General features: G+C 43.8%; 1 protein-coding gene and 1 long non-coding RNA gene across 3 annotated transcripts in view; one reads left to right on the plus strand and one right to left on the minus strand.

Moving 5' to 3' along the window:
* Nucleotides 1–1,592: 1,592 nt before the first annotated feature.
* Nucleotides 1,593–7,501, minus strand: LOC121044303 (uncharacterized). 2 transcript variants are annotated; one of them, XR_005797241.1, is made up of 2 exons: nt 7,202–7,501; nt 1,593–1,958 (listed from the first exon to the last, which is right to left on the minus strand). It is a non-coding gene; the product is annotated as an uncharacterized LOC121044303 (long non-coding RNA). The 2 variants fall into 2 exon arrangements; XR_005797242.1 differs by having other exon boundaries at nt 6,676–7,501.
* A 64-nt stretch (nt 7,502–7,565) lies between these two features.
* The window catches only part of YPEL5 (yippee like 5), a 16,834-nt gene continuing 16,390 nt past the window's right edge, over nt 7,566–8,009 (plus strand). The window contains exon 1 of the mRNA XM_040496420.1: nt 7,566–7,692. The gene's annotated coding sequence lies outside the window, so the exon portion shown is untranslated. The remainder of the gene's footprint in view (nt 7,693–8,009) is intronic.

The raw sequence follows: 8,009 nt of genomic DNA on the forward strand, positions 1-8,009 counted from the left end.
CATTAGTAAGAAAACTCAATATAAAATATGGCTTTAGGAAAATCGGGGGATGTTATTAACTTTCCTTGGCTGCTGTAACAAATCATCATGGACCTAGTGGCTTAAAACAATACAAATTTATTAACTTACAGTTCTGGAGGTCGCAAATTCAAAATGAGTCTCCCGAGGCTGAAATCCAGGTGTCGTCAGAGCTGAGTTCCTTGTGGAGGCTCTAGGGAGGATCCATTTCCTTGCCTTTTCCTGGTTCGAGGTCCTGCTTGCTCCGACCTCTACTTCTAGCATCCCTCATCTTCTCTGACTGACTCTTCTACCTCCTTTTTGCAGTTTGTTATTACTGTTATTGTTGTTAGAAAACCTAGTTTACTTGTTAATTGCGGTAAAGTGCACAAAACATAAAGTTGATCATCTTAACCATTTTTGAGGGTACAGCCTGGTATTAGTAAGCATATTTACACCCTATACCCATTAAACAACAATTCCTCCCCCTAACCCCTGGGGAGCAGAATTCTACTTTGTGTTTCCATGAATTGGGACCACTCTAGATTTTGTGTATAACGGGAATTATACAATCCTTGTCCTTTCGTGTCTGGTTTATTTTATTTAGCATAATGTCTTGAAAGATCATGTCATAGCATGTGTCAGAATTTCTTTTCAAGGCTCAATAATATTCTATTTTGTATATGTACCATGTTTCATTTATCCATTCAACCACTGAAGTCCACTCAGGTTGCTTCTAGCTCTTGGCTATTTTTTAGGCTCCCAGACCTAACTCCCCCCCAACACACACACACAACACCAAGCAATTCTTGGACACCAGCAGGCCGAATGACCACATACATATTTCTTATAAATCATTGTATTGCACTATTGTGGATAATGCTGCTATGAACGTGGGTGAACAAGTATGTCTTTGAGACCCTGCTTTCCATTCTTTTGGGGTATATACCGAGAGGTGGAATTGTTGTATCATACGGTAATTCTATTTTTAACATTTTAGGACCTGCCATACTGTTTACCATAGCAACTGTACCATTTTACATTTCTGCCAGCAATGTACAGGGCTCCAATTTGTCCAAGTACTTGCCAACATCTTTGTTTTGTTTTGTTTTGTTTGATGGTAACGATCCTGAAGGGTATGAAGTGATTTCTCACTATGGCTTTGCTTTGCATTTCTCTAATGGTTAGTGACCTCGAACATCTTCATATGCTTATTGGCCATCCTACCTCTCTTTTATGAAGACCCTGTGATGACATTGCTTCACCTGGATGGTCCAGATTAATCTCCCCATTTAAGGATCCTTAAACTAACCCACCAGCAAAATTCCTTTTGTCATGTAAGGTAACACATTCACCGGTTCTGGAGGTTAGGACATAACCATTGTGGAGGATGGTAGGGCGGGGAGGGGGGCAGCCGTCATTCCGTCTACCACAAGTAACTACTCTACTGCCAAAGCCAGGAGAATAAAAAGTTGGAAGACTGAATGTTTGGTTGATGATTTCAAATACCACATAGAATCTGTGCAGTCCAAAAAGATTTAGCTGAATTTTATGAACAATGACTTTTGAGACAGCTTTTAGTAAAGTGGCAGGGCTGCAACTCAAGAGAAAGTTATTAATATTTTAATTAACATTGATATTTTAACTACCAAGTTGTGACTGGACTTACATATATGTTTCTGCCTAAAGGAGCTGGTCTGTTTAAATTACCCAAAGTTCTCATAAATTCAGGTTAAAGTAAAAAACATGCAGTGTCCCTCCCCTCCCCTCACCAAAACAAAACAAAACCCAAATCATGCAGTCCCAGGCTCGTATGGCAGCTCTACTCTATGCAGTGTTTGGGGTCCACGTTCCTTCCAGCCGTCTGCTCCTCCATCCTTCGGGCAAAGTCCTGGTCCTGTGGTCCAGGCGGCATCCACATTCCAGGCAACAGGATGGGGGTGGGAGGAATGAAGGTGATGCTAATATAAAACAAGGGAAATGCTAGACAAGTTATTTTAAGAGGTTACTTGGGGCTAAACCTAGGTGTTGGATGTGAGGGCAGATTACTTGTATGTAGGGTCCCAACAAGAGAGAGATGGTAAGTACTTGCAGCGGTTGAAGGAGCCAGGGGGATTGTGGTCTATTAACAGGCACAAGAGGGGAGTGACAACCCTACACCTAAGGAAATATGTGTTGTGGGCACCTGGGTGGCCCAGTCAGTTAAGCATCCGATTCTTGATTTCAGCTCAGGTCATGATCTCACAGTCGTGGGTTTGAGCCCCTGCACTGACAACACAGAGCCTACTTGGGATTCTCTCTTTCCCTCTCTCTGCCCCTCCCTCGCTCATGCTCTATCTCTCTCAAACAAAAATAAATAAAAATAAATAAACTTAAAAAAAAGAAAAAAGGAAATATGTGTTGTTTGTACTATTAAGACAAGATGTGGATTCTCTTAAAGATTGCCTGAGTTTCAAGATCGAGAATTGTTCTCCAGGTATAGGTGTCCATCAGCCTTTGGAAAGGAAAAAAGATGGTCTTTCCTCCTCCTCTTCCTCCTCCTCCTCTTCCTCCTTTTTTTTTTTTTTTTTTTTTGAGATTGTCTTTCTTCTAACTGGAGAAAGTGCCAAGAAAATAGAAAACAGAGGAGGAAATATTGAGATTGAGAAACTCTGAGGTAGCTCATCTCCAGCAGTCTTAATCTGACTCTAAATTGTCTGCATGATTTTCTGCAGAGAGTAACAGAGGTGGGTGGAGGTCCAAGTGTTTCAGGGTTTATCCAGCAAAGAGATTTACAAGGCCTTGGGAAGTGTGAGGAGGCAGAGAGACTTAGAGCTGGGCATGAAGCCTGCACTTGAAAGGTGGTCTTATCTCCAAGGGCCCAGCTTCAGTGTAAGAGTCCTTCAAACCAAGAGAAGGAAAATCAGAGCAAAGGAGAGGTCCACGGAAGCACCAACAGAAGGGCATTCTGAAAGTCAGACCCCAGGTTTGTAGTTGTGATACTGAACTACCTATTTGGAGCATATCAGAGAGTTTCCACCAGAAAGCATAGTCAGCAACCAGAATAATGCACAGAGTATGTTGGTGTTTGTTGATATGCTCATGTTTCTGATTTTATGTATTGGAACAATGTCAGAGTTAGCACATATCAAGTGATAAAAAAGTTTTTATCCCAAAATGCAAAGCTGGTTTAATGTTAGAGATGGGTTACTGTAATATATCATACAATGAAATAGGCTAAGAGAAAAACATGATTATCTTAATAGACACTGAGAAGGTATTTGATAAATTTTCACACCCATTTTTTATTTTTAAAAAAGGAACCTTACAAACGAGCAATAAAAGATTTTTTTTTAAGTTTATTTATTTACTGTGTGTGTGTGTGTGAAAGAGAGAGAAAGAGGGAGAGAAAGGGTGAGGGCTCTGTCAGCACAGAGCCCAGCACGGGCCTGAACTCCCCAACCACAAGATCATGACCTGAACCGGAACCAGAGTCAGATGCCTAACCAACTGAGCCACCCAGGTACCCCAAAGGAAGTTTTGACCAAAATATTCACACATGTGCTCAAAGAAACTTAAACAAATAAAAGGCAAATGATTGGAAAGAAGTAGGCAAAATTATGATCATTTGAAGACAGACTAATCTATCTAGAATATTTGGGAAAATAAACTACAAAATCATTATTTTTCCTGCAAAATAAATAACCAAGAAGAGTTATAATATATAATAGAAGTTCCATTCACAGCAACCCCTCTGTTAAGTTTCCTACAGCTGATGCAACAAAATACCACAGACTGGGTAGCCTGAACAACAGAAATTTATCTCTCACCATTCTGGAGCCTGGAAGTCCAAAGTCAAGGTGTCAGCAGGTTTGGTTTCTGCTGAGGCCTTATTCTGTGGCTTGCAGGTAGCCTTCTCTCTGTGTCCTCACATGGTCTTTTCTATATGTACACACATCCCTGGTATCCCTTTTTATGTAGTAATCTCTGTCTTTTTTAAGAAAGGCAAACGTCCACAAGCTGTAATTCATTTGGAGGTGTCTGGAGTTGTGGAAGCTTGACTGCCCCACATTCTCCTACGAATGGACCTGGAGAACTTGTTTGGAGGTTCCAGCAGAGGAGTGAAGCTACTTGTCTCCCCTTGACTGAAGAATGGTCCTTCTCTAACAGGGAAGGTCGTCTTCTTCCATCAAGTATGCAGCTTCAGAGAGGGACACAGGCACATGCAGTGGTGAGGGAGGAAGGGGTCACCTCCCTAGCCAGCCAGATCAGCCAAATCAACCATGGTGATCAAAGGGGTGACAAATGTCACAGCCAGATTGCGCTCACATCCCTAATCTCCTTTTATGAAAACACCGGTCAGATTGTTTTAGGGCCTACTCTAACAACCTCATTTTAACTCAATCACCTCTTTAAAGGCTGGACTTCAAAATACAGTCACATTCTGAGCTACCTGGGGGTTAGGACTTCAACATATGAATGGGGAGGCATAATTCAGCCCATAATATCCTCAGAAAATATACAATACCTAAATAGAGCCCTAAGAAGATATATGAACAACCAAACAGATGGTAGCTGTACCATGAAATTATACAGACATAAAAGAATGGATAAACATACCATGTTCTTAGTGGGAAAGTCTCAGTATTATAAAGTACTAATTTGTCCCAAATTTAATTAAACTAAAAGGGGGACGCCTGGGTGGCTCAGTCGGTTAAGCAGCCGACTTCAGCTCAGGTCATGATCTCGCGGTCCATGAGTTCGAGCCCCGCGTCAGGCTCTGTGCTGACAGCTCAGAGCCTGGAGCCTGTTTCAGATTCTGTGTCTCCCTCTCTCTGACCCTCCCCCGTTCATGCTCTGTCTCTCTCTGTCTTAAAAAATAAATACATGTTAAAAAAAAACAAATTTAATTAAACTAAAAGGTATAACACAACTGTAACCAAAAGCCCAACAAGACCATCTTTAAAAATCTCTTACCTTTTTTCATTTCTCTTCCATATTTGTTACATTATCTTCAACTGTATATTCTTTATTTCTAATGGGTGTGCCACCATCAGGGGGATCCATCGTCTTCCACCCCAAACTGACCTTCCCAACAGCCCTATACCCGGCAACAGGAGGCCATCAGTCACCTAGAAAATCTCTGGCTTATCTGGGAAAATTCTTAGTCCACCTATAAACAATCAATCAGTCCAGTGCAGCCATTTCTGTTAAAGTCAAACCTGCAACTTCTGTTCCTTTCCTACCTGCCCTCCTTACCTCACATTTGGGCTTTAACTCTGCATATCACTATCATTTAATCTTTCTAAAATATGATTTTCATCATTCCCTTCCAAGCTTATAAATGCTGTGCTTAATATTTGTAATTTATATCCACCAGGCGACCTTGGACACATTTGTTAATCACTGTGCTTCAGTCGACTTATCTGTAAAATGGGGATAACAGTATTGAACTCAGAGTTTTCATGAAAATTCACTGCATTAATGTGAGAGAACCTAGAACAGTTAGCACTATGTATTTGTTAAATAAATAGTCTTGCCTACTGTTTTACCTGGCACTCAAAAGTGCTCACTTTTAAGAACTCATTCCTGTGGGTTTAGACACTATATGTCCATTTCAAATGATTATATTCAGAAATACCTGACAAACAGGTTATCAGTGAACACATATGTTCCTTACAGCAGTACATTTAATAGAAAAAGATTGAAAAATGTCTGTAGGAAAAAAAATGCTTAATAAAAGATGGTGAAGTCATACCACGGAAAACTGTGGATATAGACAAAAGTAAATTTGTAGATAAAAGTTGCATTGGCTTTTAGATGCACGGAGTAAGAGGTGCAATATGCTTTCATACACATTTGTTTCAGGAAGAATAGGATGTACGTGAAACTGTAGGCAGAGGACACAGGTTTCTGTTAGGACATGAGGCTGTATGACCTTCCTACAATGAACATGTGTTACTTTGTAATTAAAGTTAAGTAAAAACAAAACAATGAGAAAAAAACTTAAAAATGTTTAAAACGTCCTTATCTCTGGGCACCTGGTGGCTCAGCTGGTTAAGCATTGGACCCCCTTGGTTTCGGCTCAGGTCATGATCTCACAGTTTCATGGCTCAGTGCTAGCAGTGCAGAACCTGCTTGGGATTCTCTCCTTCTCTCTCTGCTCCTTCCCCACTTGTACTGTCTGTGTCTCTCTCAAAATAAATAAATAAAACTTAAAAGAAAAAAACTTCCTATCTGCTTGTTTTCCTTTGATGATCAGGTTTTTATCTGAACTGCATGAAAATACCTGTGGTTTTTTTTGAGGTTGATGAGAAGTCAAATTGCTAGTATTTGCTTCAAAACCTCTTACTCACTAAAGATGGCTTTTTTTTTTTTAATGTTTACTTATTTTTGAGAGACAGTGTGTGTGAGCGGGTGAGGAGCAGAGAGAGAGGGAGACACAGAATCTGAAGCAAGCTCCAGGCTCCGAGCTGTCAGCACAGAGCCCGACGCCGGCCTCGAACTCACAGACTGTGAGATCATAACCTGAGCAAAGTCAGACGCCCAACCAACTGAGCCACCCAGGCACCCCTGATGGCTTTAAACACCTTGCAGATTAACCTCAAATGTTAGCCTTTATTTTTTGTCTGAGAAATAGGCATCATCAAATATTTATACTTCATCCTGAAAATCAGGCAAAGATCATAATGTAATTACCTGGGAAATGCTAATGAAATGAGACGCAAAGCCTTCTATCTCAAGTGTTCATGATGGTTATGGGAACAGCTACCCTTTTCAACAAACCTCAGACTTTCATAGGCAGACAATCTCCATGTAAAAGATTCTGAATTTTCTCATCTTCTTGAAAATCACTTCCACTACCAAGAGAAAACTCAGAGAGTTGTAAATTAAGTCGAGCACACTTGAAAAATGCCGTTTTCCATAGATGTTCTTCAGGATTTCCTATATGCTGGGATTCAAAGGGTTTGGGGTTTGTAAGTAAATGGTGGCGCTCTATAAGGAGTGACTAGAGTAAGCAGTCTCAAGGAAATTAATTACACGGTACGTTTTAACTATCTAGGTACCTCCTTTGCCTAGAAAAACAGCCTGTTGTTTTCATTTGCCATTACTGGGCCTCAAAAAGCTAGGCCTTAGCTACCACCTGGTGACGCCGATGACGCGCGATGTCCTACAGCTGCCGCAATTAGAAAGCTGAGCCTTCTCCTTTAAGAAGCTGACTCACGTGGATGCTGTGTTGTGTGCTCTCAGCTGGGAAGGAGGTGGATCCTAAGTCTCTTCACATTGGCCTCTTCCCGAGAAGGGGCAGAGTTAGCCTCTTTGATTGGCTGCACGAGTACGAGGAGTAGAGTCAGGGGCGGGGCGAGCTGCGGGAGCTGGCTCAGGATCTGCGGCTTCTGGGAGGGGTGGGCAGCGCCGCGGAGGGGTGAGGGAGTGGGGGAGGGTGAACCAGAAAAGGGGCGGGGCCCAGCGGAAGGGGCAGGGTGCCGGGAATGAGGGCGGGGCCTAGAAATGAAGGGCATTCTGGGCCAACTGGGAGAGCCCACTGTTCGAGGGGCGGAGCTACGCCGAGTGATTGACGCTGAGGCCCAACCAGGGAGAGGCGGGGCCAAGGCCAGGGCCTGACTAAACCTGGAGACTCGGGTGGCCGAGGGGCTTCATCCCAGTTGAGGAGCGAAGAACCGCCGGCGGCCGCGGATCTCACAGCCGCTCGGGGTGAGTGCGGTTGGCGGGGGCCGGGCTCGGAGCCCGGTGGAGGCTGAGGAGCCCTCTAGGTCGACGGCTTCGAAGCACTCGGGAATCGGCCCGGGGCGGGGGACCCTGGCAGGAAGTGCCTCTTTCTTGCCGCGCTCCCCCTGGGGTCCCAGCGCGGCCGCCTTCGACCCCTCTGGGCGGGTCCCGGCGCCGGGGCTGCGGGTAGACGGGCTGGGCTGTTTCCTCTTTGTGAGGCCCAGGCGCGGCGGCCGCCGTCGGCCCGCCCCCGCCGCGCAGCCGGGGCGACCGGCGCGCCCGCAACAGCCGCGACCCCTCCA

The sequence above is a fragment of the Herpailurus yagouaroundi genome, unplaced genomic scaffold (genome assembly GCF_014898765.1).
Source record: "Herpailurus yagouaroundi ecotype Mexico unplaced genomic scaffold, PumYag 188, whole genome shotgun sequence".
Taxonomy (NCBI): Eukaryota; Metazoa; Chordata; class Mammalia; order Carnivora; family Felidae; genus Herpailurus; species Herpailurus yagouaroundi.